This window comes from Macaca thibetana, chromosome 16 (genome assembly GCF_024542745.1).
Source record: "Macaca thibetana thibetana isolate TM-01 chromosome 16, ASM2454274v1, whole genome shotgun sequence".
NCBI lineage: Eukaryota > Metazoa > Chordata > Mammalia > Primates > Cercopithecidae > Macaca > Macaca thibetana.
The window spans coordinates 45,747,635-45,759,888 of NC_065593.1; the positions used below are offsets into that span (position 1 = coordinate 45,747,635).

At 46.6% G+C, this 12,254-nt stretch overlaps 2 protein-coding genes and 1 long non-coding RNA gene across 8 annotated transcripts in view; 2 read left to right on the plus strand and 1 right to left on the minus strand.

The window, feature by feature from the left end:
* SNF8 (SNF8 subunit of ESCRT-II) overlaps window positions 1–12,254 on the plus strand; it is a 576,904-nt gene that overhangs the window by 152,500 nt on the left and 412,150 nt on the right. Inside the window, exon 1 of one of the 5 annotated variants that reach the window (XM_050765709.1) lies at window positions 8,671–8,674. The exons of the other annotated variants lie outside the window; for them this stretch is intronic. The gene's annotated coding sequence lies outside the window, so the exon portion shown is untranslated. Of the gene's footprint in view, window positions 1–8,670; window positions 8,675–12,254 lie in introns of those variants that run through there. 5 annotated transcript variants of the gene reach the window in all.
* On the minus strand, window positions 1,728–6,988 carry LOC126939901 (uncharacterized). Of its 2 annotated transcripts, none has more exons than XR_007720484.1 (3): window positions 6,932–6,988; window positions 3,480–3,550; window positions 1,728–2,168 (listed from the first exon to the last, which is right to left on the minus strand). It is a non-coding gene; the product is annotated as an uncharacterized LOC126939901 (long non-coding RNA). The 2 variants fall into 2 exon arrangements; XR_007720483.1 differs by lacking the exon at window positions 6,932–6,988 and adding an exon at window positions 5,626–5,760.
* The window catches only part of ZNF652 (zinc finger protein 652), a 72,803-nt gene continuing 66,570 nt past the window's right edge, over window positions 6,022–12,254 (plus strand). The window contains exon 1 of the mRNA XM_050765662.1: window positions 6,022–6,233. The gene's annotated coding sequence lies outside the window, so the exon portion shown is untranslated. The remainder of the gene's footprint in view (window positions 6,234–12,254) is intronic.

The window sequence follows — 12,254 nt, forward strand, 5'->3', positions numbered from 1 at the left end:
AAGTGCTGAAATTACAGGAGTGAGCCACTGTGCCTGGTCCTGGCATTTATTTTACTATTTACTAAAATTCAAGTAGGGCTGGTGGGAGGTGGGGGGCCACAGAGTGAAGGTGCCCATGACCCATATCCCTTTAAGAATGAACATATACATACACTTGTGCGTGCATGCGTATATACACACAAGCCCTATGACAAAAAACCAAAACTCCAGCGTTCTGAGCCGTCTCCGGATACTGTCACTTAGAGATATGAGAAAAAGAAACGGGAATCTAGGACAACTTTATTCATTCTGTAAAAGGGGCAATTTCTTGTAGGAAGGGTTTAGGCATGATCTTTGGATAGTAATTCTTAGGAAAGGAATGAAATTGCAATGTATTAATGAACATATTCAAGTCTTTAGGTTACAATCCTGGGTATCAGATCTGGAGGACCCTAATAGCCCTATAACTCCCCCATATTTATTTATTTATTTATTCATTTGAGATGGAGTTTCACTGTGTCACCCAGGCTGGAGTGCAGTGGCATGATCTCGGCTCACTGCAACCTCCGCCTCCCAGGTTCAAGCGATTCTCCTGCCTCAGCTGCCTCAGAGTAGCTGGGACTACAGGCGCATGCCACCACGCCTGGCTAATTTTTGTATTTTTAGTAGAGACAGGGTTTCACCATGTTGGCCAGGCTGGTCTCAAACTCCTGACCTCAGGTCATTCACCCGCCTCGGCCTTCCAAAGTGCTGGGATTACAGGCATGAGCCTCCGCACCCGACCAGTCTTCCCTTTTTATAAAGCCTAAATGGTGAAATGATTGAGTAAAGGTCAAGTATGAGAACCTAGGAGGCCATGACCAGGGCTCTGGCTCTAAGTCTGGTGCTGTAGGATGTGATATTAGTTAATGGGCAAGCAAGGAGCCATGGCCACTGACCCTGTATATGTACAGGTGGTAAAAACTATTATTCACTGGAGGTACAGCCCTAGGAATTTAGGAGGTGAGGAAATGCAGTGAGCAGGGAGCTTGTATCAAGACATCCTGTTCACTTTACCAGGAACCAGATATCTCTGCTGCTGTTTAAATTAAATGCGTGAAGGTTTTAAGAATTCTCAAAATGTACAGAACTTTTAAATAAGAATTTTAAATTAAAAAACAGGTTCTGGGCTGGGCGTGGTGGCTCATGTCTATAATCCCAGCATTTGGGGAGGCCAAAGTGGGCGGATCACTTGAGGTTGGGAGTTCGAGACCAGCCTGACCTACATGGTGAAACCCCGTCTCTACTAAAAATACAAAATTAGCCGGGCATGGTGGCGCATGCCTGTAATCCCAGCTGGTCGGGAGGCTGAGGCAGGAGAATCGCTTGAACCCAGGAGGCAGAGGTTGCGGTGAGCTGAGATCATGCCATTGCACTCCAGCCTGGGCAGCAAGAGCAAAACTCCACCTCAAAACAAAACAAAACAAAAACAAAAAACAAAAACAAAAAAACAGGTTCTGGCCAGGCTCAGTGGCTCGCACCTATAATCCCAGCACTTTGGGAGGCTGAGGCCAGCGGATTGCTTGAGTTCTGGAGTTCAAAACCAGCATGGGCAACAAGGCAAAACCCCATCTCTACGAAAAAATACAAAAATTAGTTAGGTGCAGTGGCAAGCAGCTGTGGTCCCCAGCTACTCAGGAGGCTGAGGTGGGAAGATTGCTTGAGCCCAGGAGGTCAAGGCTGCAGTGAGTTATGATGGCGCCTCTGCACTCCAGCATGGGTGACAGAGGGAGACCCTGTCTCAAAAAACAAAACAAAACAAAAAAACCCAAAAAAGAAAAAACAGGGTTCTGCTGCTTTCTGCCCACTGCCTTAAAAGTTAGTGAAGAACTATCCAAGGCCAGGAAACCAGGATGACAGAAGCCTGATCTTCCAATCAGGTCAGATGTGGGAGCTAAATGTTGCCTTCAATGACTGCCAAGCTGCAGTGTCAGCAGCTGAACAAGGGAGGCACTGGAACTAGCCCTCTTGTGGTCTGTCAAGTGGTAACATTGCTTGGCAGCCCTCACCCTCTACCTGGGACAGATGTGTGAGGAGAAAGAGGTAAAGGAGGGCGGGCAGAGGAACTGAAATCTCCAGAAAGGGACCTTGCTATCCCTGAGGCCCAAGGTCCTCCAAAGCACCAGATCACAGAGGCAAGTCCCAGGCTTCTGGGGAGAGAAAGAAAGAAGAAGGAAAAAACATTGAATAAAGGAGATGGAGAAGGAGAACTGAATGTTAGAATTATTCTCCATCACATGCTAAGGGCACCTGTTTTCACTCCATGGGAATAAATGGCGGATTCTCAGAGTGGGCCTGTCAAAGCCTCTGAAAGACCAGCAGGCTGGGAGTCAGGGAGGCTGGGGCCTGCTTTGGCTCTGCTCCACTGTTTACTGAGCTGGGTGACTTTGCTTGAGCCATTAAACATTCCTTGGCCTGAATTTCCTTCATTGGGAATAATACCTGTCCTGTCTGCCTTGCAGGGTTGTTGGAAGGTCTGATAAGACAATGGACATAAGTCCGGACGCAGTGGCTCATGCCTGTAACCCCAGCACTTTGGGAGGCTGATGCGGGTGGATTGCCTGAGGTCAGGAGTTCAAGACCAGCCTGGCCAACATGGTGAAACCCCGTCTGTGCTAAAAATACAAAAATTAGCTGGGCGTGGTGGTGCACATCTGTAATCTCAGCTAGTTGGGAGCCTGAGGCAGGAGAATCACTTGAACCCAGGAGGCAGAGGTTTCAGTGGGCTGAGATAGCGCCACTCCAGCCTGGACAACAAGAGCAAGACTTCATCAAAAAAGAAAAAGAAAAAGAGATAATGGACATAACCTCCCTGCAAAAACCATACCTAGTTACTAGGAACCCTTCAGAGAGTTGAAGAGTCACAGACACTGGGAAAGTCACCTCATTCATTAGCCATCACTCTGCACACCCTCTTCCAAGCTGGATAGCTCTGACTAGCAGAGGGTGGGGAATGGATCAAATGTCTAAGAAGGCAAAGCAAGACATTGATCTCACTGAGATGTCCCAGGCTCACCAGCCCCTATGGATACCATGTTCTTTCTCACATTGAATCTATCTCTCCTTTTATTACTTCTGCTTATTTCCTCCTGTTCGACCTGAAGATTTTCTCTCTACCTGCTGAAATATGGTATCGTTTTTAGTGTTTATTCACTGAAAAAAAACTCATTATTGAAAAACATGACCCAAAGTTGCCAAAATTATCCCTGGAGTCCAGAGACCAAATGTAATAAAAGTCAAGCATCTATTCTGGGAAGGGGTCAAGGACAGAGTCAGCTCTTGGACCCCTTTGCTTAGAAAGTTTCAATCTTTTCCCTAACCTTGTCCCAGATTCAGGTCATCTTACTCCCTTCAGGATTTTGGGTCACGGGAGTGGGGTGCTTGTTGCAGTCTATTTTGTGTTGCTGTAACAGAATACCACAGACTGGGTAATTTAAAGAGAATAGAAATTTATTTCTTACAGTTCTGGAGGCTGGGAAATCCAATATCAAGGTACCCACATCTGGTGTGGGTCTTCTTGACGCATCATCCCCTAGCAGAAGGCAGGAAGGCAAAAGAGTGCATGAGAGAGCAACAGAGCAAAGGGGTCCAAACTTGATTTTATAACAGGCCCACTTTTGAGATAACAAACCCACTGTTTATTTTTTAAATTAATTAATTAATTATTATTTTTTGAGACAGAGCCTCACTCTGTCACCCAGGCTGGAGTGCAATGGCGCGATCTCAGCTCACTGCAACCTCCGCCTTCCAGGTTCAAGCGATTCTCATGCCTCAGCCTCCTGAGTAGCTAGAATAACAGGTGCATGCCACCACACCCAGCTAATTTTTTTTTGTATTTTTAGTAGAGATGGGTTTCACCGTGTTGGCCAGGCTGGTCTCAAACCCCTGGCTTCAAGTGATCCACCTGCCTTGGCCTCCCAAAGTGCTGGGATTACAGGCATGAGCCACTGCGCCCGGCCTGGAGATAACTAACCCACTGTTTATGATATTAATCCATTCATGAGGGCAGAGCCCTCATGACCTAATAACCTCTTATTAGGCCCCAGCTTCCAACACTTTTGCATTGGGATTATTAAGTTTCCAACATGTCAACTTTGGGGGACACATTCAAACCATAGCAGTGCTATTTTAGGGAAAAGTAGCTGCATGTGTATTGAAAATGTCAGCTAGGTACAGTGGCTCACACCTGTAATCCCATTACTTTGAGAGGCTGGCGTGGGAGGATTGCTTGAACCCAAGAGTTTGAGACCAACCTGGGGAACATAGGGAGACCTTGTCTCTACAAAAATTTAAAAATTATCCAGGTGAGGCAGCACACTTCTGTAGTCCCAGCTACTCCAGAGGCTGAGATGGGAGGCTCATGTGAGCGTGGGAGGAGGAGGCTGCAGTGAGCTGTGATCATGCTACTGCGCTCCAGCCTCGGTGACAGAATGAGACCCTGTCTCAAATAAGAAAGAAAAAAAAAAAGAAAAAGAAAATGTTTATGTGCTATTGGGGTCAGCCTTAGCACAAGAACATTAGTTAAGTGTGCTTTTAATAATGGAAGGAGTTCCAATTAAGATAGGATTTGGAGGCCGGGCACGGTGGCTCAAGCCTGTAATCCCAGCACTTTGGGAGGCCGAGACGGGCGGATCACGAGGTCAGGAGATCGAGACCATCCTGGCTAACACAGTGAAACCCCGTCTCTACTAAAAATACAAAAACTTAGCCGGGCGAGGTGGCAGGCGCCTGTAGTCCCAGCTACTCGGGAGGCTGAGGCAGGAGAATGGCGTGAACCCGGGAGGCGGAGCTTGCAGTGAGCTGAGATCCGGCCACTGCACTCCAGCCTGGGTGACAGAGCGAGACTCCGTCTCAAAAAAAAAAAAAAAAAAAAAAAAGATAGGATTTGGACAACTTCAGGGAAGTTTGGTTTACGGTGGGAAAGGGAACCCTGACCTCAGAGTTGCTGTCTTGGGTCTTTTCCATCACAGACCTTCACCTTGCCAGGTACATTTCCTCTCCCTGTACCCTAAACACTTTCAATTACGGACACTCTCTCAGCTCTGAACTCGGATAAATGCTACCTTGTTAGCTAATAGTACCATTTAGTATATTAATGATTAATAGCTAATTAGTCATAATACTGTAATACAATGGAGGCTTCCTTTACCGCAGCAGCTGTAGGTCTCAAGCACACACATCCCCTTCCCTATTCCTGGCCACAGGACAGGCGAGGTTCTAAATCTGTTTTTCTGAGCACCCTGGCAATCTTGAAACTGTTCCAGTTTTTAGCGGTACCATTCATATGGCGAATGACCACTACTGCTTGCATGCTGCCGAGCTGATTTCTGTCCCCTGTCACTCCCACTGCCCTTCAGGAACAAGGAGGTCAGCAGTCGTTAAATTTTTAGTCAAAGTCTCTTTTACTTCCAAATCTCACATCGACCCACTTTTCTACTTTGGCCCCTTTCTTCACTTTACCTTCCCCCATCCTAATGCGCGCCTATTTTGTGGAATCCCACAGTAGCCCCTGCTACAATCCCCCGAACTGTGCGCTTTGGCTTCCTTTCAGCAACCACGCCCCCCAACCCACGGAGAGCGCCGCGCATGCGCACCTCTCGCCTTTACCTGGGCGCCGGGAGTGGGCGGAGTGGGAAAGGGCGGGGGTGGCGCGGGGAGCCGGCGGTTATCTGGGCGGCGGAGCGCTCACAATGTGGCAGGAGGCAGAAAAGGTGCGCCCGGGCCGGCCCGAGGGCTGCGCATGCGCGCCGCCGCTCCCAGCGGCCGGGATGCCGAGGGGGCGGGCTGAGGGAGGTGTCGGGATCCCTGTTGGGCGGGGGGGCCGGCGAGGGAAGGGGCCGCGGGCGCGCGCGCGCGCCCTCGCAGCCGCTCGCCTCCCTCCCTGCCCCCTCCGGCACACACATCCACACACGCACACCCCCTCCCCTGCCGCCCGCCCCGTGCTGCCCGCCCCGCCGGCCCCGCTCGCCCTCGCGCGCTGGGAAGGGAGTCGCGAGACGTCGGAGCGGCGGCCACGTAGCGCTGCGGCGGCGGCGGCAGCGGCAGCGGCCGAGGCCGGGTTTTGAGGAGCGGCCCTGAGGACAGACGTTGGGCAGGGGGGAGGGGCCGGCCCAGCCGGCGGTTGTGACTCGAGCGGCGCGGCTGCAGGCCCCCGCCGCAAGGATGGACCGCCGAGGCGGCGGCCGGGGCGGCGGAGGCGGAGGCGGCCGGCCCGGGTGAGTAAGGGCCCCTTCCCCCACGCACTCGCCACCGTCGCAGCGGCGCCCCCGGCAGCCCTTCCTCTCCGCCGCCCGCCGGGCCGGCCCGGGCTCCGGGGGCCGGCGTAACCCTTCGCCGAGGCAGCTGCGTGCGCTAGGCCGGAGCAGCCTCCATCCGGCTGGGAGGCCCCGGGCGCTGAGCTCCTCGGGCAGCCAGCTTGTGCTGAGGGTGCCCAGAGGGTGCCCAGCTCCTGCCCTTTCGCCCCCTCCCTCCCGGACCCGGGCTTGGCTGCAGTTTTGCAGCGGGTCCGCTCGCCCCGAGGCCTGAGGGGAGGCTGGGGCGGCACGGGTTAGCTGGCCGAGGGGAGATTTGCACCGGTCCTCCTGCGAGCGTTCTCCTACCCTGCAGCTGGTGGCTTGCACCCACTACCTCCCCCGCCCTGCGGTTGCGCCTAAACCTCCAACCCCCGGGAGTATTGTGCCGCTAGCAGATAAAATGCGTCTGATGTACACCCGCCACCGGCCGCCCCACGCTCACACCAGTGGGTAATGCAGACCTTTCTCCACCCCCACCTCCTCCTCCCCTCCAATCAGACTCTGCTGAAGATTCTTAGCTCGGAGACACCAAAGGTAGTGACACCCCCGTTACATCTCCACGTAACATGTTCATTGTCGAGGGATGTCTCCAGTAGAAATGATAAATGCCCCTGCCTCACCTCGAAGTCTGTCTTCAGGATTCGAGACCTTCTCTGAAAAGGTCCAGCTTTGATCACAACTAGAGCATCCCTCCCCCACAACACGCAGACACACTCATACACTCACTTCCTGATTGCTGAGCAGCCCCTGTCACCGGGATCCATTGTCAGAAATGGCTTGTGCCAATCAAAGGAATGTGCTTGTGCCTTTGGAGAAGGGTGCTTTCCACATCCACGTTCTCGGGGTGTTCCTGCGTGAGTCTGCCTTTGCCCCCAGATTGTCCCCGTGTTCAAGCATCATTATCATAATGTTTCCCTTACGTGCATCTCCCGTGGACCCTCAGGAACACCTGAGTGATGCTTTTTTCCCAGTTAATTAGATATGGTATGTGCAAGTTTCTCCTATTTTGTTGTAATGTTTGGGATCTATGATGAAGGCATAGTGTATTAGTAGGGTAGTATTCAAGAAAGAACGGGATTTTTTTTTTTTTTTTTTTCCAGAGGATGGCCAGGCCCGTATTGTTCTGGGAATGGCAACTAGCACATGCTTTGTTGACAACATGTGTGTGCTTAGGGATTGAGGAGCTGCTGTTGCTGGGATGTGTGGTGTCTGAGCTGAATACAGGTGATGTTGCCGAGTGGGGCTGTTTTGTGGGTGGGGCTTGCCACTGATTATCAGTGGTGGCAGGCAGCTTGGTTGTTTATATCAGGACGGTGCACAGTATTCAGATAGATAATATCTTTAGTATAATTTTGTTTAAACTGTTCACTAAGTTTTAGTGATCCTGTCTTCAGTGGTTAGTAATCTTTGGGGTCATGGAAGTCTTTAGAACCATCTTCTCCATTAAATAGACACATTTTGTGTGCCACTACAGTCAAATTGAAGCTAGTCCTCGGACTTCAGGTTAAGATCTACGTTACGCAAAAGTGAAAGGAGCTTGGGTTGTGTGTTTTGTTTAGTTGGTTAGTTGTTTTTCTTTTTGCTTTTAAGGATTAGAGTTACATTGTCTGGCCCTGAGCAATGAACAACAAAGTAGCTTATGCATGTAACCTTGTGTTTTGTTCTTTGATTAGGATAAGTTAGATATTTGTAAATTATCATTTCCTTGTCTTACTGTAAAAAGGAAATGTATGTGAGAGTCTTTCAGAAATAGTTAAAGCTAGAGTCCAAATAATTTGCTTAGACTTGACCAATTGGTAATGTATGTTCCTGGCACCAGATTCTAAATGTAGCAAATTTCAACAGCAAAGTCCAAGGTCTGTTTTATAATGCCTATACTGAATCTTTATGTGTTGGCTGAAGTTGATCTGATCTCTTAAAAGAAGGCTATAGCATTCTCATAACGGTGTACCTGCTCCATAAAAAGGATTTTTTTTTCAGCTTTGTTAACTGTGATTTCATGTCTCAATGGTGATGGTGCCATCAAAATCATTCATTTGGAAATTTTGTTTTAATGGAAGGATTTTAATTGTGGTTACGGAATTCAGCCTTCATATTTAGAATCTGGAACCTAGGATGAACTTTGCACCATCTATCAATAAGCAGGTGATAAATATCAGCTATTTTTGTTTAAATTACTCTGCACCCAGCTTTTGCCTTTTGGTCGTATTGCAATCAAGAGATATTTATTCCAGCTTGTGATAGTGTTGGAATGGGTAGTAACTTTAAGCACAGTACCGGTTCTCTAGGAGCTTACGATTCTGACATTTTTTCACTTAAAGAATCCTTTGAGACCTTCATATTTTTTGCATTTGGTTGGGGGGTGGGGTTCTGAGAAGCTAAGGAGTTTATGATATTAACTGACACTTTGGTAGGCAAGGGAGCCTTGGAATCTTGCCTATAGAACCTGTTCCATACACCTGAAGAATAGCATTTATTCTAATAATTATGCAGCGTATCCAGAAGTTTGAAAGCATGCTGAAGTTGCAAATATTGCCGTTTTTATTATCTCATAAACATGCTGCCAGTGCCTTATATTACAAGTTACATTTTTTGTTCATGTCATGCCTGAAGTTTTACTGTGTGAAATCATTTGGCTATTCTAAACCCAAACCATTTCAGAGTTGCAAATAGGTTACTTTTCTTTGTATATACTTGGTAGTATACTGACAGACCATTAAAATCTTAGGGGACAGTGTGCTTCCTTGATTTAGTATTGCAGAACCTCTTCTAAACCAGTCACTTACCTAGTTAAACACCCACACATCATAGAGCAGCTGATCATATAACACATACGGTTGTGAGAACAGCATTCTCTCCCTGCCAGATTCAGAACTTGGAAGCTGGAAAACAATTGCATAGCAGTGAAACACTTAAGGAGTAGTGGTGCCAGCAGTTCACTCTCATTAATGCAAACAGCTTGCTTTAGTTTCTCCAACACTCTTCTTCAGACACCCTTCCCTTAGGAGGTTTCAGATCAGTAGCTCCTACTCAAGGGAAAACAGCACCTACTTTCTGCAACTGTGGTCTCAAGATCTGATTTGTGACACCCAGAGCTGTTTCCATTTCTGTTCTAAGTATGGGAAGTAATCTCGTAGTGTGGTAAGAAAATACTTTTCAAGTCTGTAGAAAAAAAAAGTTGATTAGTAATGCTACTGATGTGATTTTGTTTTTGAATGTCTGAAGCCTAACAAAGAGGTAAACTATAATTTTTGAAGTCACCCTTTTCTCAGGGGTTTTAGATAATTTTACTAAAAAAAATGTGAATATACTCTTGAGTTTCATTTCCCTTGTTATAAGAAGTCAGTTGACAGACAACAGGAAAAAAAAGTGGATTGTCTTGTATTTTGAACCATAGCCTTTAAAACTAGTTACTCTAAAGGACATAACTGCATCTCCTTGTTGTGAAGTATTGGGTCTTGTGCTACCATTTTAGGTGTGATATTTTTCTCAGGTGTCATCATTTCAGACAATCAGCACTTGAATTTACTTCGATAGAGGTGAACTGGTGCTGCGGTTAGTGACGTTAGCTGAAGAAGGCTCATGGAGATGATGCTTTGGAGCCAGGCATGACTAGATTTAAAACCCCATCTCCACCATTTACTGGTCTTATGATATTGAACAAGTCACTTTGACCTCTCTGGCCTCAGTTTCCTCATCAACAGAATGGGATTTGTTATGAGGATTAGAGATAATGTATGCAAACTCCTAGCAGTTCGTGGCATATGATCATATTAGAGACTCAGTACATGTTAGGATATGGAGCATGTTGGAGTAAAACTACAGATCATTTTGTCTTATGAGAAGATATAGAAGTCTGGCACTGTGATCTGCATTTTTTCATTTGTGCAGATTTGGGATGAAAAAATTGCAAATATTTGACTTGGAGTATACCTAAGTCTTGCAGGTGCAATGTGCTTATGGGAACTTTGATTTGTTGCTCTATGGCTGGCTGAACTTGGTGGGGACAGTAAAATCTAGCTCCAAATTCTACAGTGCTACCCACAGGCTGTGCTTGTTTTAAGCCTATTCAGAGCTTATGTAGTGAAAGGGGTGTTTTAGGACATTAACGTATCTCAATGGGTTCTGTGTCCAGAGTTGAATCACGTGCAAAGCCTTGTATAAATTTTCATGGTTAATGCAAGCCATGAAGTGCTTTATAGAATCAGTGGCAATATCAGTTGTTTATTTTAATCTGTTTGTTTATATAGTAGTTATGTTTGATTTTTAAAAATACTTATGAACATTTTATCTAATACAATTTCCATTGCTCTTCTGAGATTTTGATTATAAACTGCTCTTGGGGCTATAGATTTGAGTGCTTTATGAATTTTTACTTTGGCAAGGGAAGCAAAGAAAAGTAAGCTCTCTTTACCTGTCAGATTTTATGAACTCTGCTTTAGGCCTGTAGATTATATGTGTAGTTCCTTCTCTTGTTTTTTTAGCAAAAAGGCAGCTTTATGGTAAAGATGACATTATCTTTTTTTTTTTTTTTTTTTGAGACGGAGTCTTGCTCTGTCGCCCAGGCTGGAGTGCAGTGACATGATCTCAGCTCACTGCAACCTCCTTCTCCCGGGTTCAAGCAATTCTCCTGCCTCAGCCTCCCAAGTAGCTGGGATTACAGGCACGCACCATCGTGCCTGGCTAATTTTTTTGTATTTTTAGTAGAGACAAGGTTTCCCCATATTGATCAGGCTGGTCTCAAACTCCTGACCTTGTGATCCGCCCACCTCAGCCTCCCAAAGTGCTGGGATCGCAGGCGTGAGTCACTGCACCCAGCCTCTTTTTTTTTTTTTTTTTTTTTTAAACATAGTTCAAGTGATTGATTACCTTGAAAAGTAAATTCAATTAGGGCCATGTATACAGTTTTATTACATGCATACAGCTTTAAAAATAGGATTTCCTTAGGTTACTATAGAATGAAATTATTCTGTAATTTTTTGCAGGATAGCATTGTGATAAGTCCGTGAGCCCATAAGAGTTACCTAGAGACTTTTCAGGTAAGGTAGACACATCAGTAGTACAGTAGGATTTACCTCAGGAGAATCTGCTAATCCTTATTTTCTTTTATTATTGAGCCACCTGCAGGCTTGCCCATCAGTGGACTCAGTCACTAGTATGGAATTGCTGATAAAGAGGGATTGGCATATGGTGGTCTTGGACTCACCTTAGATTTTGCAGCATACTGAAAACAACTTAATTTGGCCAGAATGTATAATAACAGCCCTAATGCTGTGTGAGCCCAGAATGACTAAACAAACAAAATGTAGGTGATTGATTTACTATCATACATTTTGCTAAGTAAACTTTTTGTGAGGAGGGGTGGTTTGTTTGTTTGTTTTTTGGAGACAGAGTCTTGCTCTGTCCTCCAGGCTAAAGTGCAGTAGTGTGATCTCGGCTCATTGCAGCCTCTGCCTCCCAGGTTCAAGCGATTCTCATGCCTCAGCCTCCTCCAAGTAGCTGGGATTATAGGCATGTGCCACCACACCTGGCTAATTTTTGTATTTTTAGTAGAGACAGGGTTTTGCCATGTTGACCAGGCTAGTCTCAAACTCCTGACCTCAGGTGATCTGCCTGCCTTGGCCTCCCAAAGTACTGGGATTACAGGCATGAGCCACTACCCCTGGTCTGTGTTTTTTTTTTTACTATTATTTTTCCCCGGTTCACTGAAGTCAAATGGCCTAGCAGATAGTTGGTTTCTTCTGTTAGTTCCTTGATAAACCAGTGAATATGTGGCGAGATGGGATTTTTGGGAGAGAACAAAAACGGGAAAGAATGGCTACACAGCCTGATTTCTTGGTCTTTACTGTGCATGTGGCATCAGAGGGTTATGACTCTTAGCTGGGTTAAATATAGATACACAGTGTTGGGTTATTCATTTTGTCTTTTAATGCTAGTGCAGAA